This window comes from Styela clava, chromosome 10, assembly GCF_964204865.1.
Source record: "Styela clava chromosome 10, kaStyClav1.hap1.2, whole genome shotgun sequence".
Lineage (NCBI taxonomy): Eukaryota > Metazoa > Chordata > Ascidiacea > Stolidobranchia > Styelidae > Styela > Styela clava.
The window spans coordinates 6,873,443-6,897,209 of record NC_135259.1 but is presented as its reverse complement, the minus strand read 5'-3'; the positions used below and the strand labels follow the sequence as shown (position 1 = coordinate 6,897,209).

At 35.9% G+C, this 23,767-nt stretch overlaps 2 long non-coding RNA genes across 3 annotated transcripts; both read right to left on the bottom strand.

The window, feature by feature from the left end:
- Positions 1-5,927: 5,927 nt before the first annotated feature.
- LOC144428343 (uncharacterized) lies at positions 5,928-16,404 on the bottom strand. 2 transcript variants are annotated; one of them, XR_013478292.1, is made up of 6 exons: positions 16,013-16,404; positions 12,215-12,364; positions 10,262-10,354; positions 9,094-9,248; positions 8,631-8,744; positions 5,928-8,385 (listed from the first exon to the last, which is right to left on the bottom strand). It is a non-coding gene; the product is annotated as an uncharacterized LOC144428343 (long non-coding RNA). The 2 variants fall into 2 exon arrangements; XR_013478291.1 differs by lacking the exon at positions 8,631-8,744 and having other exon boundaries at positions 16,013-16,402.
- Positions 16,405-22,007: 5,603 nt separating this feature from the next.
- On the bottom strand, positions 22,008-23,555 carry LOC144428266 (uncharacterized). The gene is made up of 3 exons (XR_013478229.1): positions 23,350-23,555; positions 22,743-22,814; positions 22,008-22,654 (listed from the first exon to the last, which is right to left on the bottom strand). It is a non-coding gene; the product is annotated as an uncharacterized LOC144428266 (long non-coding RNA).
- Between the last annotated feature and the right edge of the window lie 212 nt (positions 23,556-23,767).

The following is a 23,767-nucleotide window of genomic DNA, read 5'->3' as shown; positions in this document are numbered from 1 at the left end:
CTGTTCTACCTCAACTTGGCGATTGCACTATAAAAATTATACTTTGCGAATCAGAGTTTTGGTTCAGCATATTTTCATTTCAAATTCCAGACTTTTCAGGTTGTTGAAAATTGAAGTGGGAAATTTCTACAGAAAAAAGTTGACTAAACAATCTTTAGTAGGCTCGTATTAACTTAAATTTTTATTGCCCGGATTCTATATGCAGTGCACAACCTAATATCATATATCCTAAATATGAGTGCAATCACAAAATAATATAAATAAATAATAATAACATAATCTCATTCTACGTAATACCAAGTTCACTTGTTATCTCATAGTCTAATTATGGATCCCAGTCTTTCTATTCTTGCAAATTTGACAAATTCGAGATGTATTATCGCTGTTGGGTCACCCAAACCTATTTTTGTTTGATGTTAGCCCAAGGGTCTAAGCCAGTGGTTCTCAAACTTTTTGAGCGTGCCACCGTTTGAAAATTTTTACAAACTTCGCGCTCTCCTCCCTTTTGCATTGAAAAAATGCTTTTGTGATGAGCATGTTGCTTTATATTAAGATGGCGCTGTAAGAGTGTTGGTCTCATAGCGTTATTGCTCTGATTGTTTAGGCATAAAACTTATAGAGTACGACTTCGCCATTCACAGTCGTATGTATATTTTATCGACACAATCGCAGATTTAGTTTATCACAAATATTAACGAAACCATTTTAAATATGTATATCGATGATGAATTGACAGAAAAACCATTAAATAATAATATCTGTTGAAAAAGTCGGCTCTTTTAACAAACTGCGTAATCTCGACAACTGACTCAAGAGCGTGTGAAGAATATGTATTTTTGATTTACCAATATACTTTATATTATTTTCTTTGTACTAAATTAAATATTCTTTCCGTGACTTTATACCAGATCTTTTTAACGACGATAACGAATTCGCATGAGCGCAATACATATCAAAACTTAATATAATTGGGCGGTTGATCTCGCATTATTGTGTCCGCGGATTGGAGTGGTATTTTAGATCGGTAATGAGTTTATTTTGTCATGAGTCGCCGCAAAGGCGAGTTACCTTGAACACAAATGTAGTAAAATAGAGATTAATAGATTGAAAATTTGGGGGCAGAAAAATTTATTATTAGAAAAAGCCGGCATTTTGAACAAACGCGATCGTTTCAGAAGAAGTTGCATGAAAATTTTCGATGCCATCTTGTGTCCTCTCGCGCCCCCCCTGATAGCATCTATTTCTGTTGGGTCTAGACCAAACCTATTTTTGTTTGATCCTAGCCCAAGGGTCTAAGCCAAAACTTATTGCTGTTGGGTCTAGCCCAAACTTATTTTTGTTTGATCCTAGCCCAAGGGTCTAAGCCAAAACTTATTGCTGTTGGGTCTAGCCCAAACTTACTTTTGTTTGATTCTAGCCCAACTTATTTTTGTTTGATCCTAGCCCAAGGGTCTAAGCCAAAACTTATTTCTGTTGGGTCTAGCCCAAACTTATTTTTGTTTGATCCTAGCCCAAGGGTCTAAGCCAAAACTTATTGCTGTTGGGTCTAGCCCAAACTTATTTTTGTTTGATCCTAGCCCAAGGGTCTAAGCCAAAACTTATTGCTGTTGGGTCTAGCCAAAACTTATTTTTGTTTGATCCTAGCCCAAGGGTCTAAGCCAAAACTTATTGCTGTTGGGACTAGCCCAAACTTATTTTTGTTTGATCCTAGCCCAAGGGTCTAAGCCAAAACTTATTGCTGTTGGGTCTAGCCCAAACTTATTTTTGTTTGATCCTAGCCCAAGGGTCTAAGCCAAAACTTATTGCTGTTGGGTCTAGCCCAAACTTACTTTTGTTTGATTTGGCCCAACTTATTTTTGTTTGATCCTAGCCCAAGGGTCTAAGCCAAAACTTATTGCTGTTGGGTCTAGCCCAAACCTATTGTTGTTTGATCCTAGCCCAAGGGTCTAAGCCAAAACTTATTGCTGTTGGGTCTAGCCCAAACTTATTTTTGTTTGATCCGAGCCCAAGGGTCTAAGCCAAAACTTATTGCTGTTGGGTCTAGCCCAAACTTATTTTTGTTTGATCCTAGCCCAAGGGTCTAAGCCAAAACTTATTGCTGTTGGGTCTAGCCCAAACTTACTTTTGTTTGATTCTAGCCCAACTTATTTTTGTTTGATCCTAGCCCAAGGCTCTAAGCCAAAACTTATTTCTGTTGGGTCTAGCCCAAACTTATTTTTGTTTGATCCTAGCCCAAGGGTCTAAGCCAAAACTTATTGCTGTTGGGTCCAGCCCAAACTTATTTTTGTTTGATCCTAGCCCAAGGGTCTAAGCCAAAACTTATTGCTGTTGGGTCTAGCCCAAGGGTCTAAGCCAAAACTTATTGCTGTTGGGTCTAGCCCAAACTTATTTTTGTTTGATCCTAGCCCAAGGGTCTAAGCCAAAACTTATTGCTGTTGGGTCTAGCCCAAACTTATTTTTGTTTGATCCTAGCCCAAGGGTCTAAGCCAAAACTTATTGCTGTTGGGTCTAGCCCAAACTTATTTTTGTTTGATCCTAGCCCAAGGGCCTAAGCCAAAACTTATTGCTGTTGGGTCTAACCCAAACTTATTTTTGTTTGATCCTAGCCCAAGGGTCTGAGCCAAAACTTATTGCTGTTGGGTCTAGCCCAAACCTATTTTTGTTTGATCCTAGCCCAAGGGTCTAAGCCAAAACTTATTTCTGTTGGGTCTAGCCCAAATTTATTTTTGTTTGATCCTAGCCCAAGGGTCTAAGCCAAAACTTATTGCTGTTGGGTCTAGCCCAAGCTTACTTTTGTTTGATTCTAGCCCAACTTATTTTTGTTTGATCCTAGCCCAAGGGTCTAAGCCAAAACTTATTTCTGTTGGGTCTAGCCCAAACTTATTTTTGTTTGATCCTAGCCCAAGGGTCTAAGCCAAAACTTATTGCTGTTGGGTCTAGCCCAAATTTATTTTTGTTTGATCCTAGCCCAAGGGTCTAAGCCAAAACTTATTTCTGTTGGGTCTAGCCCAAACTTATTTTTGTTTGATCCTAGCCCAAGGGTCTAAGCCAAAACTTATTGCTGTTGGGTCTAGCCCAAACTTATTTTTGTTTGATCCTAGCCCAAGGGTCTAAGCCAAAACTTATTGCTGTTGGGTCTAGCACAGACTTATTTTTGTTTGATCCTAGCCCAAGGGTCTAAGCCAAAACTTATTGCTGTTGGGTCTAGCCCAAACTTATTTTTGTTTGATCCTAGCCCAAGGGTCTAAGCCAAAACTTAATTCTGTTGGGTCTAGCCCAAACTTATTTTTGTTTGATCCTAGCCCAAGGGTCCAAGCCAAAACTTATTGCTGTTGGGTCTAGCCCAAACTTATTTTTGTTTGATCCTAGCCCAAGGGTCTAAGCCAAAACTTATTGCTGTTGGGTCTAGCCCAAACTTATTTTTGTTTGATCCTAGCCCAAGGGTCTAAGCCAAAACTTATTGCTGTTGGGTCTAGCCCAAACTTATTTTTGTTTGATCCTAGCCCAAGGGTCTAAGCCAAAACTTATTGCTGTTGGGTCTAGCCCAAACTTATTTTTGTTTGATCCTAGCCCAAGGGCCTAAGCCAAAACTTATTGCTGTTGGGTCTAACCCAAACTTATTTTTGTTTGATCCTAGCCCAAGGGTCTAAGCCAAAACTTATTGCTGTTGGGTCTAGCCCAAACTTATTTTTGTTTGATCCTAGCCCAAGGGTCTAAGCCAAAACTTGTTGCTGTTGGATCTAGCCCAAACTTACATTTGTTTGATTCTAGCCCAACTTATTTTTGTTTGATCCTAGCCCAAGGGTCTAAGCCAAAACTTATTTCTGTTGGGTCTAGCCCAAACTTATTTTTGTTTGATCCTAGCCCAAGGGTCCAAGCCAAAACTTATTGCTGTTGGGTCTAGCCCAAACTTATTTTTGTTTGATCCTAGCCCAAGGGTCTAAGCCAAAACTTATTGCTGTTGGGTCTAGCCCAAACCTATTATTGTTTGATCCTAGCCCAAGGGTCTAAGCCAAAACTTATTTCTGTTGGGTCTAGCCCAAATTTATTTTTGTTTGATCCTAGCCCAAGGGTCTAAGCCAAAACTTATTGCTGTTGGGTCTAGCCCAAGCTTACTTTTGTTTGATTCTAGCCCAACTTATTTTTGTTTGATCCTAGCCCAAGGGTCTAAGCCAAAACTTATTTCTGTTGGGTCTAGCCCAAACTTATTTTTGTTTGATCCTAGCCCAAGGGTCTAAGCCAAAACTTATTGCTGTTGGGTCTAGCCCAAACTTATTTTTGTTTGATCCTAGCCCAAGGGTCTAAGCCAAAACTTATTTCTGTTGGGTCTAGCCCAAACTTATTTTTGTTTGATCCTAGCCCAAGGGTCTAAGCCAAAACTTATTGCTGTTGGGTCTAGCCCAAACTTATTTTTGTTTGATCCTAGCCCAAGGGTCTAAGCCAAAACTTATTGCTGTTGGGTCTAGCACAGACTTATTTTTGTTTGATCCTAGCCCAAGGGTCTAAGCCAAAACTTATTGCTGTTGGGTCTAGCCCAAACTTATTTTTGTTTGATCCTAGCCCAAGGGTCTAAGCCAAAACTTATTTCTGTTGGGTCTAGCCCAAACTTATTTTTGTTTGATCCTAGCCCAAGGGTCCAAGCCAAAACTTATTGCTGTTGGGTCTAGCCCAAACTTATTTTTGTTTGATCCTAGCCCAAGGGTCTAAGCCAAAACTTATTGCTGTTGGGTCTAGCCCAAACTTATTTTTGTTTGATCCTAGCCCAAGGGTCTAAGCCAAAACTTATTGCTGTTGGGTCTAGCCCAAACTAATTTTTTGTTTGATCCTAGCCCAAGGGTCTAAGCCAAAACTTATTGCTGTTGGGTCTAGCCCAAACTTATTTTTGTTTGATCCTAGCCCAAGGGTCTAAGCCAAAACTTATTGCTGTTGGGTCTAGCCCAAACTTATTTTTGTTTGATCCTAGCCCAAGGGTCTAAGCCAAAACTTATTGCTGTTGGGTCTAGCACAGACTTATTTTTGTTTGATCCTAGCCCAAGGGTCTAAGCCAAAACTTATTGCTGTTGGGTCTAGCCCAAACTTATTTTTGTTTGATCCTAGCCCAAGGGTCTAAGCCAAAACTTATTTCTGTTGGGTCTAGCCCAAACTTTTTTTTTTTTGATCCTAGCCCAAGGGTCCAAGCCAAAACTTATTGCTGTTGGGTCTAGCCCAAACTTATTTTTGTTTGATCCTAGCCCAAGGGTCTAAGCCAAAACTTATTGCTGTTGGGTCTAGCCCAAACTTATTTTTGTTTGATCCTAGCCCAAGGGTCTAAGCCAAAACTTATTGCTGTTGGGTCTAGCCCAAACTTATTTTTGTTTGATCCTAGCCCAAGGGTCTAAGCCCAAACTTATTTTTGTTTGATCCTAGCCCAAGGGTCTAAGCCACAACTTATTGCTGTTGGGTCTAGCCCAGACTTATTTTTGTTTGATCCTAGCCCAAGGGTCTAAAGCCAAAACTTATTGCTGTTGGGTCTAGCCCAAACTTATTTTTGTTTGATCATAGCCCAAGGGTCTAAGCCAAAACTTATTGCTGTTGGGTCTAGCCCAAACTTACTTTTGTTTGATCCTAGCCCAAGGGTCTAAGCCCAAACTTCTTTTTGTTTGATCGTAGCCCAAGGGTCTAAGCCAAAACTTATTGCTGTTGGGTCTAGCCCAGACTTATTTTTGTTTGATCCTAGCCCAAGGGTCTAAGCCAAAACTTATTGCTGTTGGGTCTAGCCCAGACTTATTTTGTTTGATCCTAGCCCAAGGGTCTAAGCCAAAACTTATTGCTGTTGGGTCAAGCTTAAACTTATTTTTGTTTGATTCTAGCCAAAGGGTCGAAACCAAAACTTATTTCTGTATATAGTTAATATTTCAAACAGGTCAACTATAATCTAAGAAATGTGGAATGAGATTATGATACTTTCTCGTTCAAGTATCCTTGTGGCTACTGCAATATAGAATATTAGACGAGGAGAAAGGAAAGGCAGCTTAATATACAATAAACTAGTACTTGAAAATAATATGTAGGATATTCGTCACGACACAAAAGCAACTATAAAATGGGACATATTTCTCTACAAAACTAGAAATGGGTATAATTTGAGATAAATGGATGTGTTTTTAAAGCAGTTTTTTAATAATCAAGATTTTTTCTAAAAAAAAAATATATACTTCATCTCATTTGAACAGAGATATAAGCAGGTAAGGAAGTGCATTTCCCATTGGAAATGCACAAATTTGAACGGATATAAAAAAGAGAAACAAAAACACCTCAACCTCATAAGCAGTGAAATAAAAAAATTATAAAAAATGTCACATAGACAGAGGTGACGGAGTCGAGCAAATATACCCAAATTAAATCATTGGTCAAACCGCAGCTTCCGCAATCCCCTGCACATAATACAATACAATTGCAATAAATGAAACAATAAAAAAGAACCAAATTTAGTCCCGGCACAATACCCGATTTTTCACAGGAAGTATACCCAAAAATTTACTCTAAAATAAAAAAAATGCCTACCGGTAACTACAAATCTATAACAATATAAATCCCAGCTAAGACATATAACACGTAAATGACAAAAATCACATCGGAGTTATAATCAATTGTACATATATAAAAAATCATATATAAAATATTTAAAATCAAAAAACAGTTACACGATAAGCTTATAAATAAAACAATATGAAATCACAATGGAAATAAATCAAGTGGCAGGACTACGCTACACCTGCCATAGCAACGAATGATTCCGTGGTCATATTTAACAGGTTATTCTGGTCCTCTTAGTACGAACCCCAGGGTTAAAATATGAATATCATCACATCCATAATGTCATTACTATCAACAATATTGTCATTCTCAAAGCCAAAATCAAGCAAATTAATACCATCTAAGATGATCAACATAAGTAATCCTATATTTTCCACTCCAGAGATGGCCAATACCGAATGGCGAATAGTTCACATTTTCAATACATTTGGAAATATTATTTTCGAATATGAAATATCGGATACATTCGAAAATAAATTCAAATAAAAGAAAGCATATTTTAGTGTATAAAGAAGTTTGCATACAATAAACAATGGAATAACTGTTATCTACAACCTGGCTATTCACCAGACATTTTATGTCCGCACATCGCCGTGATATTTTAGAGTAGTTTTGTTTTTCATATTGTAGTAGGTACGAAAATACAAATTAAAAATTAATTATAATCAGGAAGTTTAAAACTTTTCATGTTGATTGCCGTGGCATTCATTTTTCGTTATTTTACGCAACCATGAGATAAGTTGAACAAAATCAAAATAATACAGCGAGGCATTTTAGATGCTGGTATCTAAACATTTTGCGCAACAGAAAATCATCCTAGTGAAAAGTCTATACTATTATCTATCATTATCAAAATTATTTGCAGAAAAGAGAGAAAAAGTATGAATTATATTTCCCAATAATTCCAACTTGCGACAATTTATTGGGTATCGTAACACTTGTGGCATTACATACCGTAAGTTTAAATTTTTCGACGTCATCGAAATGAATGTGTAAATTAGAAGCCTTGCAGGGGAATAGCGGCTATGTCAATCACTCAATCGTGCAACAATATGAGGCGCACGTTCACACCGAAGATAACAAACAATCAAAGTGCCAGGTCTATTTCATCGTCAGTACAATACAAAGCGCAGAAAACTGTTCGAAGATTTCACTTAGGAGGCAAAACACCTCACTGACAGCTGAATGCGGCTATTATTCAGAAAGGTACTTGAATCGTTTTGGACAACCCTGTTTACCAGTATTATTAACATTCTTGATATAATAAACAAAATGTGAAAAAAAATATAACACTTTAAAGGGTCTCACCCAACCAGTTGACCAACCTATTCTTACATGGATAAAAAATACCATACAAAATCCCCCCCATTAAAAAACAAAGATTTGACAGTTACATTGAAATTTCGTTTCTGCCAAACAGCAGATTTCCTGATTGATCCCTGGCAAATTCGAAGGGTTCAGATGGGGCATTATTGAACAGTTCAACAATTTCATCATGTAACGTTCATTCATACACAACTCATGTAGTTGTCTGTATATTTCAAGCACAATTAGAATGATTTTCCTACAGGTGCAGACGGTAAAACACCCAATATAGAACTCCATCAATGACTTTCATTATCTTTCAGCAGCTGCACAAAATTCAAACTTTCCTGGAATAGAACAGTAGATCTACAGATAAAGTAGGTTGATCCAAGGTTTTCTTCATAGTTAGAACTTTTGAAATATGACATCCTCCATCCGCCTTTCGCATTCATATAATCTGATGCCATAATAAAACAATCACCAGGTTAGACCAGTTTGCCCCATCTAAATAAATATAAATCAAGTCATTACAAATTTGAACTGAATTATACGATTTACTGATCAAACTCTCTTCAAAAATACGATTCGGATCCCAGAGACAAACAACAGACAAAAACAAATTGTCATTAGGTTGAAAGCAAGAGCGCAAAAATGATAAACCTCATGTAAAAATTCAATTAAGTAGTTGAGTGAGTAGAGTAGTTGAAAAAACATCTATAAAATTTGAGTTTAGAGCAGTGGTTTTTCACCTTTTTGGTGGAGCGGGTCTATAGAAACATTGCTGATTGAAGCTTTTTTCCACTAGTGCTCTGATATGAGGCGAACTACAGCTCACTTGTCAGATATAGCAATGGTTCCTGGACCTTTTTTTAAAACGACACAAATTTTTATACCATCTAAGACTACAAGTACTCCTGTATATTGACTGCAAGTGGATGTGGACGGTACACATTAGTCCAAAAATATATGACCGAGTACGGCAATGCATACGCGTATCCACAAAATATTTTATGGTGTTTTTCGTTGAAATACGATTTTACAGACTTTGGGCTTTTATTTTATGCAAATTACTTAATTATTATATTACTTAATTTTATTTCAGAATATATTGGATATTTTATATTCGAAAATAATAATTTAGAATGTATTGGAAATAGTAGATTATTCAGGTATATGAATTGATTTCAAAGAGTCTGAAGATACTATACTAACCTTTACTATGAATATGATGACTAGAAAATATGGCATCAACATTGAACATATTTTGTAAAAATAGTCGAAACGTGAGCACAGTATACATGAGTAATGTGATGTTATGTGAACTCAGAAGTTTAAGGCTGATGACTATCAGTAACTGGCACCAGAGTCTGCAATATGTATCGAATATAAATTGTTTTGGTAAGGCATTAATGAAATAAGGCAATAAGGCGTCAATTTACAGACAGTTCGCCATGCTTTTATGGTCAAAACCATATTATTGTGTTTGTTATCACCTTAATATCACCACCAACATAATTTACCACAGTCATACTTTCAATCATGTTTAGGATACTTGATTGAAGTTGGTCAGTGCTGATAATAATGCTCATTTCTGTATAGATTCGGTATAATTGAGATATGTAAATAGAACTAGACAAAATGAAATATTTAAAATACATGATTTGTTGCTGGTAATAAAGACTTGCCAATTGTGGTAGCGTTGAAAAAATGCGGCATAGTGATATATCAGACTGATATTCATTCTTCGACTGAAGGAAACTATCAGTAGCGAATGCTGCATTTATGCAAGAAAACTGTAGATTGTAATCCAATGAGATTGGAACGTATTTTCTTTTATCACTCAAGCCCCTTATGAGATAAAACTTCATTTACATTCTTATTGAAAGTCAAACACTCCATTTTACGAGAAAATCAACTTCGGCAAATGCAAGTCTCCTTTAATTAGTAGTGCTTAAAATAATCAACTAAGTGCATTATACACGTGTCAGAAATTTTAAATTCCAACTCGCAACTCTAGAGAATTCAAAACCGGACTCTGTTTAAAAATTTTGAGAATACGAGTCAACTACACAGCCCTATTGAATACTAGAGTCCAGAAATTTTGGGTCCAAGACAAATATTATCTGCAGTGTAAAAAATTTGGAGACTAAACTATATCATCAATATTAAATTCACACCAATTCAAACATAATTCTATGTTTAAGTGGCTTTTCATACAGAATCTTTTTTGAAGCAAGAGATGCAATGTATCCTAAACAACTTTCCAGCTTTATAAATGTTTGGATAGAAGAATAGTTTGGTCACAGAAGTATCAGATAGACAGATATCAAACAGAGAGTAATACATAAATAATCAAACAGAGAAAAGTTATTTTAGTTACCTGTAATTCAATAAATGCTGTACTGTAATGTATTGCAAACAGAAATATTGCAATTACTGGATAGACAATCATGTCTGACTGAAGACGTTCTCACTAAAAATACGAAAAAATGAAGTTTTAAATAGGTTTTAAAAATCCAAAACGGAATCTTATATTGTACGAAAGTGATTCCCGTTTATAATAACATTTGTCACGATAAATCAATGTTTCCTAAAGCATTATTATTCATCCGTACACATTAAGAACTACAGGCAGTAATAAAATAATAACAATATCAACATTAAGATTAAGGTTACTAAGAGTTGCATATCTGACGATATTGGACATTTAACTGGTGTATAATTGTCAGTGGTTCCCAACCTGGGTGTCGCATTTTTTGAGGGGGTCGCGGGATAACATAATTTAATGTGCAACTTTTTTCTATAAAATCTCGATGAAAAAAATAAATTTGTATATAACCGGAAAAATTATAAACGAGAAACAATGGAAACCAATATTTGAGGCTTTGGGTTGACTAATTCCAAACTAAGGTCTCCTACTTCAGAACACTCTTACCAATGTGATATATTATCTGTTGACACTACAGCATGCATTTTAATTTTGACTATGAGTTTGTGGTTCAGTACCCTTTCATTGACTTCCCCATTTACCTATTTTGGAACCCGGCCTCTCTCTCTACGAATTCTATATTATTTATGGAATCTATAATGAGCCGCTTTCCAGTCCCATTTTTGTACAGTTTAGGTGATTAAACTGAATATTTGTGCTACACAATTCGAAGTGCTTACTATATATATAAAAAAGCAAATTTCCTCCCTTGGGCAGAATTCTTCCCGGATTGGGAAGCATTGCGATAGGTGTCTCATTTTACCACTTGTGCGTTGGAGTATTATTCGACAAGAAACTTAGCAGTCGCGGCAAAAAAATTTTGTAGACATGGCAGCGTCAAAAATTGATTATGTTCCTCATTTTTTTTTTCAATTTCAAGTGTTGCGTGGAAATTGCGCAACTGTAAAGGCCCTCTCGTTCATCTTCTACTATCAAGTCAGGCAAACTTTCTATGAAATGAGTAACAAGAAAGTACAGAGTTATGCATTTTCATGAGCGTATTTTTAGCTACCACTCTGGTCAATTTTGACTCCCGTTATTTTCAGTTTTCAGTAAATCAGTTTGATAAATTAGGTACCAGTAGGTCTTGTAAATTGCCCTGATATCCGGAAATACTGTACTCATCAAATAGTACTGATAGTGCAATTTCTATTTTGGGGATAACAGGGTAATTCAATAAATGATAGTATTTGAATTGATTTGAGGATAACTATTTTGCAGAAAACAATAAAGCTTAACATCCTCTCTTTTGTATGGCATACTAATTTAAAATCAGCATATATTGTGAAAGGGTGCGGTAAGCTAAAAAACATGAGTTTTTTCCTGAAAAATTTGGTGCCGCACGAACAAAAAGTTTGGAAACGGCTGATATAAACAGTAAATAGGCAATTATAAAACTGGCAAAACAAAATGGTCTTCGAGGTGTAGTAGCAAACCTAATGTATATTTGATAATTTATAAGCAAGATACATATATTAATTTAGACTCTCGGATTTGAAATTAAACTTGCGGACCCTTGCGGACTGTATTGACAGAATCTTTGAGTGCCACGGAGCTAATGTGGAGAACCATTGCTCTATTAATTATGCCGGCACCATAGGTTGTAGACCTCTGGTTCGAACCCATCCGCGTTTGAATTAAATTAGAACTTACTTTGGCTCTCAATTACAAATTTGTTGAATTGTCTATCAAATAATGACTGTGGATTCAATGCTTTTTCAGTTTCTTTCAGAAATTACAAATTCATGTCTTCACCAAAAGTTTGAAATTTTGACTCTTTACTCCAATATCAGTAAAATCATGTCACTCTCTAGAATTCGTCATCAAATACTAAATATAAATTACCTTCCCAGCGCCATATCATCACACAAGGTATTTTGTAATGAACAAGTCAGATGTTCATAAAATGTTGAGTTGAGGTTATTATCATCCGATCATGGTCTTCTGTCTATCTGGGCTGCTAATCTTCTGTTAGAATGGCCCACTCTCTTTGTACTAAAAAATAGATCAACTGTGAGCATAAAATGTAGAAGGGTAATGAGATCTTGAGTAATAGTGAAGACTTTTTCAGCTAGTGCTCTGAAATGAAGCGATAACTACTGCCCACTTGTCATATATGAACGATACCAGCACCTAGGTATTGCATTATCGTGTCTTGCATTAATAAGACTCTTAAACATTGGTTCTCAAACCTTTAAAATCGCACCTCATTTATAAAATTCGTCAAGTCTTGTGTCAAACTCAAAAATAACAAGATAACACATTGAAAATATGTGGATAGAACGTAAATATCGAAATCTAACAAATATATTCATTTTTAATTACCGTATATAATTGCATATAAGCCGAGTTACTTTTCATAAACTAATACCGCAAACCTAAACTGAACGATATTATCATCAATGGCGCCAGGCTAACAAATAACATCGGCCATAGATACTAAATAATATTTAAGAGCTATTTCATAGGCTGAAAATGCAAAGATTTCCCGGTATGCTCGGTCTCTATTGATGAAAACAATGAATTACGACACAATTTGCTTCTAAATTTATTGTCGTGGTCACCCATGATATCTTGACTATGTTAGAAATACAAAAATAATTGTAAAATATTTTCAATCAAAAACATCCTCGATGTGTTGTAAGTACTTCAAGTCGGCGCTCATTTAAATCCTCTCATGTCGAAAGTAATTTAGTCGTGCCGTAAAGGGCTGTCTTCGAATACGAATACGATTAAACATAAAAATTGAAAAATGTTCTCAATCAAAATGTGAGTGCAATATGCCCTATTAATATAAACACTGAAAACGATACTAGAAGATAGCGAATAACAATATTTGAATATTAAATTTGAATTGAACATCATCGACTGTAATAGTTGCTTACAGCATGTTACGATTTGGAGAGTCGGCTTATACGCAAATTTTTATAAATTTACTATTTTAATAAAGTCGTTTTTAGAAGGGCGGCTTATACGTGAGATTGGCTCATAAGTGAGGCTATACAGTAGCTGCACTCCAACTAACCTCTAGCGGGGCACACCCAACTGTTTGAGAACCACTGCTTTTAAATACCATAGCAATCTACGGACATAATATGTGTGGTAAACTGCCCGATTATAATTAATTTTTCATGCATATTTTTGCCATTCTGCGAAGTTATTATTTATTAATAAGCTACAAAGATCCGTGAAGAATCCCAAGAAATGTTTTTCATTCAATTAAGTATGATAATAATTGATTGAATATACTTAATAACATTGGTTAGCTTAATAATATGTCCATCATAGTTAGGGATGGGCAATTCAGAATACCGAATCCGGAGTCAGAATTTAGCAGGATCTGACAATAGGTTGCGGTTTCTGCCTCTTCATTACCACGCGTCAATTTTTTTATTTCAGGTTTCTAATTTAATATTCAAATATGAGCGTTTTCTCCCACGTGGAAATCTCACTGGTTTAATATTACTTGCATACCTTTGCGAAAAAAAAAAACTGTGAAATCAGCAAACATGGTAATCTCAAGTGGCATATTCAGAACAGCAACGACTTAGTGGCGATATTCTGATAACGTGATTGCAGCAATCTTTATGAATATTTTATAGAAATGTCTTGCTTTATTTTACATTCCCAAAAATGATGTAAACCAAAAGCCAGGCGGTAAATGTTACAATATTATTTGCGATTAGTTTAGATCAAATATTAAATATTATTATTACATTTAGGACACCAATTTCCAAGATACAAATTCCAAAGTTGTATAGCAAAACATGGCAATCTGTCAAATTTATTCTTCACTAAATAAATATAATTTATACCTTTTCTTGCTTCGTGGCAAATAATTTTGATAATGATAGTTAAAAGTATCGATCTTTACTAGGATGATTTTCTGTTGCGCAAAATATTCAAATCCGTGAACAATACCAGCATTCAAAATGCCTTACCATATTAATTTAATTTTGTTTAACGTAACCCATGGCTGAGTCGACATAGAAAAAAATAAAATCATTTGGCCTACTAGCATACTTTATTAAAATACCACGGATATAAAATGCATATAAAATGTGTGGGCAAACTGCGGACATAAAATGTCTGGTAAATAGCCAGGTTGTGGATAACAATTATTCCATTGATTTTAAAAACAATTTCAAAATGAAAATATTGCAACGAATATGGTTCTCTTTCTGTTTCACAGTTAATAAATTAAAAATTACGCCAAATTTGGCATTAGAAACTTTTGACATAAATCCTGATTTTATCTAGTGAACTAAATTTGATAAAATTTGTAGGCTATTTGTGATTGCACAACACAATAGTTTTAAAATGAAGTAATCTCTTGGCTTAAATATAAGCAGAAGAAGGTAATTTCTGCCCCAACATTAAAACCAATAACCTAACTGACAAAAAGTCTCGCGAGGATGTTTTAGAAGATTCAGCTTGTGTAAGAGTTCCGCTCAAATTCAATTCTCACAAGAAATTGGGCAATTTATGTCTTCATGTCCTTGAGTAAGATTAGACTAGGGCCCATAGTTAGACCAACCATACATCCCGGTTCAAACGTCTGTCCCGGTGTCCCGTCCCGGTTAGCAAAATGTCCCGGAATTTTACTTTAGTGAAATTTTCAAAATTAACTCCGACCTTATGCAAAATTATGAATAATTCCGTCCCAAAAGGCATAACTTTAACTCGAGGCTTATATCTTAATTTTTTAGCTTATTAGGTTGAGTAAAATATCCGGCATAGCTTGAGAAATCCTTTGGCTAGGGAATAATGAGTGACGTTCATTTCGCCATTATTCTATTGACTCCAATGAAACTACAGCAATTGCTGCATCAGAAGCCTTATTATGCTTGGAGTTGGAGAAGGCATAATAACTTTCATTTGGTTTTGTTTGAGTCATATTATGCTGAAAGTAATCTAGAACTTGAGATTCTGTAGAGTAATGCAATATTAAAGCTTATAGATATAAATATGGATTAAAAATTTGCAAAGCTCAGGCCGCCGGCCTTTCGTCCAATTATTCCATTCATAGTTTTGAGTTTGTCCCGGATTATGCCCAAGAAATTATGGTAAGTCTACCTATAGTGCTAGTACCGGTATCGGTACATCGGGTCCGGTATAGTGTAGTACCACATGTACTTCTAGTTGACCTGGCTATACAATATATTTGCATATGTCAATCCTAACCCCCACCTGACTACGTCACCGAAAAATTACGTCATTTCGACGTCACAGTGGCGTAATAAGGCCCACCGAAGTATGCGGATGGTCGTCCGAAACGCGCAGACGATCACCCGAAATCGAGCAAGCAATATCTCCCGTTTTCTTGTCACAACGATCACGATAGGAGAGAGATTGCCGGCTTTAGCAAGTTCGTTATCGGCGGCGCAGATGACATTTCGGGCGATCGTAATTATACTTTGGCAATCCCTATGACGTGATGGTGACGTCGTAGTGACGTAATTTTTGGATGGCATAGTCAGGTGGGGGTTAGGAATAGCATATGCAAAATTCGTTATGCTACGCCCACCGGAAGTACTTGTGGTACTAAACTATACTAGACCCGGTACATCTTGGAGGTATTTGTAGACCATTAGCTTGTCTTCGCTGGTATCAGCTTGATATTAGGCCATTCGTTTGACTAACCTGGCTCAAGGAATCCATATTTCCAGTCTCGACGTCGCCTACAATTATTTTCCCATTTGTTTCTTCTGCCGGCATACCGTATGTTGGTAGCTTCAATAGTTGCACTGTTTTGCCATTCCCGAGCCGAGCGACCCTTCATTTATTAGCAGAAGGCAACAGCCTAGCCGAGGGCGAGGATCACGCAGAACCGCTGTAAGATCGCAGGCGACGTTGATCGAAAATGGCGCCAATTTACATCGTTGCGCAATCTAGGTATAGAGGACTTGCACGGGTCACGTGACTTTGTTTACTGGACGGCAAAAAAACAAAAACGTCCATTTGGCTCCTGTCAGTTGCAAGTCGGATTATACGTTTCCGTTTTGTTTGACTGTTGAAAATGGTTATTTCGTATTGTTCCGTTGGCTGTACGTATAGTATAGACCAGTGATTCCCAAAGTGGGCGATATCGCCCCCCGGTGGGCGAAAACGATACAGAGGGGGGCGAAAAAGTCGAAGGGTGCGATAGGGGGGCGATTTCGCGAAATATGTTTTTGCTCATCGTGCATCGTGCTTAATTTTGTACTCTATGGGCATTCGTAGGCTTGAATCTCGTGGTCGATTATCACACGCGAATGGATTGCTGGACTCGTCTCCGCAGTAAGGTACGGTAGTTTGCGTATCCCAAAGATCGGCAAAATACGTCCGGAGTAAAAAAATCTGTCCCGGGACGATTCACTGAATGGACCCATCCCCGACCTTTGACCGCGGAAAATTCTTCCTATACTTAACCATTTTAAAATTTTTGGTGCTTATTCTAAGAGTGGTTTCGCGAGTTGTTGCCTGTAAAATAGGGTATTTGTTACAAACTATCATTCTAATTTATACCATTCAACAATCTGTTTAAAAAGTACCGATAAAAAATTTTAACCTATAAATTATCACAGCTATTTCTACACAAATTTTTGATTACTGTATTTAAACTGAAACTCATAGGAAGACAAAGTAATCATTGACTTATATTTAAATTCCCGAAAAACAACTAAAAACTAAAGAATATAATTTAAAAACGCGAAAATGAGGAACGTTCATGACCACTCCTGAAAGTCTGTCTGAGTGAGTGTGTCTGAGCGGATGCAAAAGGGGTCTATTTTTGCATCTTGCTGATTGGCCAATGTCACGATGTAAACAAGGAAGTCTAAGCCCGGGGAAACATCCAAACGGCGGTTTTGACGATGAATTTATTTTATTTATAATCTACGCTCGAGGAGTAAATTAAATTTTTTTACGTAACAGAATTTATCGTGAGACACGTTTAGACTAAATTTTATTATATCCTAAAAATTCTATTGAACAGCTAGCTACTCGTTTAACGAGCCTACAATTTAATTATAATTAGAAAAATGGAAACACGAAGAAAAAAAAGTGGATTCTGAGGGCAGGGGTTCAATAGCGCAGTAAATATTCGAATATATTGCAATACTATAAAGAAATAAAATTTATATTCTATTCGAGAGATTCATCACTTTGTAATTTTGGAAGAATGTTTCTTCCTAAAGAAAATCTTTATCAAAATTTCACAAACCATGCAAGAATATTCACTTAGATGTTTGGAAGTACATATTTGTGCGTACAATTTTTTTTCGAAAATGGAGACATCACAAAGAACAAGCGAAGAACTGGGATTAGTGATGCCCATTTAGAAAATGTTCCAATCTTGGCGTCGTAAAGCTATCAAGCGTGATGCAGCAACAAGACAGTGTCACATCAAATGTCCTTGTAATAATTTTTTAATAAGACGACTGAGTTGAGTTCACGAATTGTCGCAGTTTTTGCGCGCTGTTCCGTTTTTAACTTTTAAAAAATATATGCGACCCGCAAAAGACTATAGCAACCCTAAATTTTGTCTCGCGAGCGACATAAAATTTGCCGACCCCTGAGCCGTAGTCGATAGTCAGTCACAGCTTCTTCCACATCCGAGTCCATGAATCCAAAAACAAATAGATGATTAATACTATGGACTGGTGATAGGACTGGAGGCCGCGGTAGGATGAGGAATCGGGGTTGAATTTTACCGAAGTATTTTGGTGCAGGTCATCAGGCTGTAGGAATGAATGAGCTGTACGAAAATCATTATTATAACTTTGGGAAAATTAACTTTGTTTTCATTAATTTAATGTGAAATGGGGTGAATTTAGGGAGTGAAATGCTATAAGGCAAGAGTACACGACGGTTTTTAAAGAGGTAGAACCCGAGATTCTTTCATTTCCGACCTAATATATGGTGAAAAAGGGTTTTTGAGCCGTCCTACTATTGTCATCAAAACAACGAAATCGCCTTTCCATCGGTAAACTGGGTAATTTCAGATATAATAAAAAAAACTTGCTGAAGAACATCAAGCTCATCCATCTCAATAAAAAACACTGTAAACTATGATTTGTCTTTTCATTTGGTCTGTAATATATTCGTTTCTGACTTTACATTTTTTTGTAGTGCTGGGGGGGCGATGAAGTTGTATAAACTACTCTAGGGGGGCGATGGTCAAAAAAGTTTGGGAACCACTGGTATAGACAACAAAATGGATCTTCAGTTATATTCCACTGTTTTGAAAAGATCCGGAACGTCGCGCAATGTAGATATCATCTATTGGCAGGACTACTTGGTGTCAAGTCCAGAAGTCATCTCGATTGTGTTTCACTGTTTGCGGACAGCACTTCGGTGATGGTGAGTGATAAATTATTAGGGTTGGATTATCCGGATAGCGGTTAACCGGATAACCGATTAACCAAGAGGTATTTTGCTATCTGATAACCGGATATTATTGTAACGGTTAACCGGATAATAGAGCAGTATAAATAATGCATATGCGCATTAGTGATTTTTATATTTTTTGTTGAGTGGCCAATGACATCTCTCAGAGCATATAATATTCACTTATATCCACACCACTCTGCATATTTTAGTCATCCGTGTAATGCTGGAGTGAACTTGACTATAGTATTACATCACAAAACACGCAGAAAAATGTGATTATTGCGTATTTGCGGTATAGAAGAGCCCGACTTACCTTAAAATAAAAGCATTTCTACTCTAGATATGAAAATAAATGGTAAGCTGCACGAACAAATCCAATTTCCTATTTTTGCTATCTTGAAAATTCATCAAATTTGAGCTATTATTGCAATTCCAATGAGCATAATTTATTTAGTACAATAAATGCAGATATTAATTAGCTTATAGTTATATATCAACATTTTCGGGAGAAAAGTCGGGTTCAGTTTCGTCCGTATGTAACGCCGATAATTGTTTTTTATTTCGCCCGGAACTGAAATGGCCGCAGTATGTTATCTATCGTCGTATCTATCTATCGTTAAGAGAGTAGATCTGAAACACACATTTTTGACTGACAATAAGGAATTGAATGCTAACGAAAATACCACGACTCTTGATTTATGAGCCAGTGATAGATAAAACAAGACTCTATTTTAGGCGCTTTTGAATCGCCAAAATTTCGTAATAATCGTATTTACTGAATTTACAACAAGGGTAACTTTTCACGGGATGTAACTTCTTTTCAAATTAAAACTGGCATAAGGCCGATGTTAATTCCCCAAATAATAACGCGATGCGGAAGAAAACGATCGGCGATGATAACACAATTAGCCTGTAAAATTCGACCGCCTTTATTAGTGACGTTTTCGAAAATTTCAAAATGAGGAGGAAAGGCTGTTATTACATTTATGGTTTTCATGGAACTTTCACAAACAAATTTGTTTGCAAAATGGTCTATAATATTTCAGAAAAGTTTAATGTGACCAATGACATTAAACAACATGATAGGCAACTCTGACGTCACTCCATAAGACTACAGGCGAAACATTATATTTCATGATACGCACCAATGCACATATTTCTCGTCGCCTTTCGCGTCCGTTTTCCGCTCGCTTTTGCTACTCGGCATCTTTTTTACGTGTAGTACCTGTCTTTTTGCGCCTGTAACGAAACAAAATAATCTCTATATCTAAGAAGTTTTGCTTACTTGGAAAGCTGGAATAACAGGCAAGCTGTAAAGAGCAATTCTGGACATCATAGACGTTTTTTTTTTATCAGAGAAGATTACAAACGCGATAGCGGAAAGATTTGTGTGGAACATTGTGCAGATAATGACAAAGTTCAAAGTTAGTAATTTTAATGTTTGCGCTTAATCATTGAAATTTCATTTAAAGAGGGTGTCATACAAAACTGTGCTGCAATACAATTCCATAACACAAAGTTTGCACCTATCGAACTTGCTTTTGTAGGTGAATTTATTAGACATATTACATATTCAGTTAATCGTAGGTAACATTGCTGGTACATAATGCATCGTAGATAGGTTTGTTTAAATTTAGGAATTTAGCTCATAGCCCACTAATTAATATTATCTTCTATGCAGGAGGTTGCAGGGCTGAATTCAACTTGCAGCCTTACCGATCACCTGACGATGCTCATTTAGTTTGGCTCGAGCAAGTCTTCTTGAAATGCTTGTGTGGATGGAAACTACCTATATTTTTTGCCTTCCTCCGATTCTCACTGATTGTTGGCTGTTTATAATTCCTATTGATTGTGAATTCTGATTATAACAATGAGTTGAAAATTTTTTTACCTAATTTACTGGCACCTTTTTTTGTCAATACTCCAAGCTGAGGTAATAAACATGACAATACATTTATGTCATCTGGAAGCAAAATATGCACACTAATTAATAGTTTGGCACATTGAGATAATACATCATGACAGAAAACACAAGTTAAAGATATGTATGACCATCACATGGTAATTAAAATTAAAAAAATTAATAGGGGCTGTGGAGTATGAAAAGTTCAAGACAAAGAAAAGAACAAATGTTCATAGCTCATGAACTCTCAATTTTGCCTCCATTGCTTTGTGAAGGCCAATATATTTCGAGTGGCTGAATTGGTTTACCTTTATGATAGCAACGATTTTGTATTTAATATAGCGAGATTATTTCAATTTAATTGAAGTGATATAATTTCCCAAAGCAATGCTTGAATCGTCTAGAATAGATCAGTGGTGTCAAACTCATGGGTGTTCGAGAGCCGCATTGCATTTTGAAAATTGTAAAAAGAGCCACAAACAGTTTTTGATAATGTATACTTAAAAGATATTTTTAAGATAGTTTTAGTTTGTGACATATATTGTGATGCAACTAAACAGTTGGATTAAGTTTTATTATTTTCTTCAATTCCAAATGCAATTACATATTAATATTTGCATTTCACTATTATTGCAACATTTGCAAGTTACAGTATTTATTATAAAAAATCGTAAAATTCTATGTACAACCATCAAAATCATTTTTGAACAAGCTTTGAATAAGGCAAGAATAATACATACACTAAAAATAACTTAATCTAAATATATGAACCTAAAATTAACAAAAATACTACAGTATAAACTCAATGTTTTAATAATTACATTTGTCCTGGCGTTTGGCATCTTTTTTGTGTCACCAGCATACTAAGGCCAGTCTGAAATGATTTTATAGTACCAACTCTAACTAACGAGGCCACATGATCATGGGTTTATCTGGATCTTTACGAATGTTTAATCAATTCCAGTAATGTAAAAAAGTTACTTTTATCATTTCATGTATAGATCAGTAAAAAAACAAATGACAGATTTTTTCGACAAGACATTTCGCACTACATTGCGTGGCATAGGATTGCTTGAATTATTATTGATATTGATTTTTAGTAACTAAGTCGTTGTATAATTATATTAATATACAAACACATGGAAATTTTCTGTTCGAAGTTGGTCTTCGAATTTGTCATATTGACTGCTGAGCTTATTGTGTTTTTTGATTGTATTGATGGAAATATGACAAATTAAACAATGTGCTTCAGAATTTTGTGAAGAGCAGAAATGTTACAACTCCCGTTTTCTTCGAAAATGCCACCTTCTTCATGTACTTTGCGTTTAATTTAATCACTCAAGTGTTTTATTCAAGTATTCTTTTGCTAGCTTGATGTGTATTCTTAATTGGGTCAAAATGTGGACAAAAAAAATTAATATTCCAAAACTACTTTCAGTAAATTGTTTTCTGTGTGAATAATCAATTTCACTTTAGAAGGTTTGAAAAATCTATTACATTTAGATAAAAAAAAAACTTCCAAAATACTATTACAATTATTGTTAAGCGTTCGAGGGCCGCACTGGAAGTTCTCTGGGGCCGCGAGTTTGAGATCCTTGGTCTAGATTGAAGTTGTTCAAAAAATATATGATAGTATTTTATCATGAATGATGATTATACCCCTTCCGGAATTTCTTCTATAGTACTACCAAAAGTTGATGAACCAAATATAACACAGGTGCAGTGAGGTACCCGTAATCCTCATTTCCAAACCTGTTTTAAGTATGTCTGGCGTGTTTTGTGCCTTTTTACAAATAAGACCGCTTATGCAATCTTACGCTTTGGAATTTTTAATTTTTTTCCTCAAGCCCTGCAGGATGTGGGGGCCATAAACAACTCTACCGGAGGGTCAAATGTCTTTGCATGCCTCCATAGGTTGTTTTTCTATTGCAAACATTATATTTCTTGGAATCACACTGTCACTGATATGTCGCCAGACTTCTGATATCTCCCCGTCTGCTATAGTTGTCCTGTGAATAAATAATAGGAAATTGAGATTAGACGAATAGTTGAAAGTTTTGCTTTATGTCGGCTTAATTTCTTGATTGATATACTTACTATTTCTGCTATTGCCTCTTGTACTGCAAGAGTCTCACAATGCTTAGACAGGTTTGTCCACAACTTTCACATCTGAAGAAAGAGAGGAGATTTATTAATTTTCGTTAAGAATAAATGAAGCAGTCTATATGATTTAGAATGGAAAAGCTAATAAATCCAATATCTCATGTTTTATGTAAAAAATATTTTACTGAATTTGGTATATAAACCAACTAATAAAAGGGTTTAGTCAGAAAATTACAAGCATTCGTGGCTCCAAATACTTGAGAAATCAGACTATACAATATAGACCGGTATGAGTGAAATGTTAGATGAACTTGTTAACACTTTGATTCAATACGCAAATAAAAGTGAATGCGCAATAGTATGTTACAATGAGCAGCAATCAACAATGAGTATATATCCTCACTGATTAAAAAATTCTAACTGGAGGTGCATGAACTATTTGAAACCATAAGGGGTAAGTAAATATGTAATTTCGGCAAATGGGCAACTACGTACCGTACTGAATTAATAACTTCGTAGTATTTGACAAAGGCTGGCTTTCCCACATGTACTTAACAGTGCGATGCCCGGGTGTGATATACAACAATAGTATTCACCTTACCTTTTACCGATTTCTTTTTACCCCAACTTTCAAAAATATCATTAAAATCGACAACAACTGTCAAAGCAGGCACGAACACCATTCGTACTACGCCTCGAAAGCAGCACACATCCGATCGTTTTCGTCTCGTCAAGTATGTGCATTGGAGCGTGCTATCGAATACGATCTTCGGACAAAAATGCCGGAGTTGCGCATCATGTTGTTTAATGTCATTGATGTGACAGACTTTGTATCGTGTCATGTTTTTCGTTTACTCATTTAGGGTAGTAAGTAAAGTTGTTCAAAAACTGGCGCAGCATTGTTTTGGCTCTGTTAATTTAGTTTAAAAGGTATTCGAATGGAAATAGATTTAAAGTTGTGGCCTAATTAGTACAAACGTGAGAATATTTACAGTGACATGTTAAATAAGTGAAGTTTT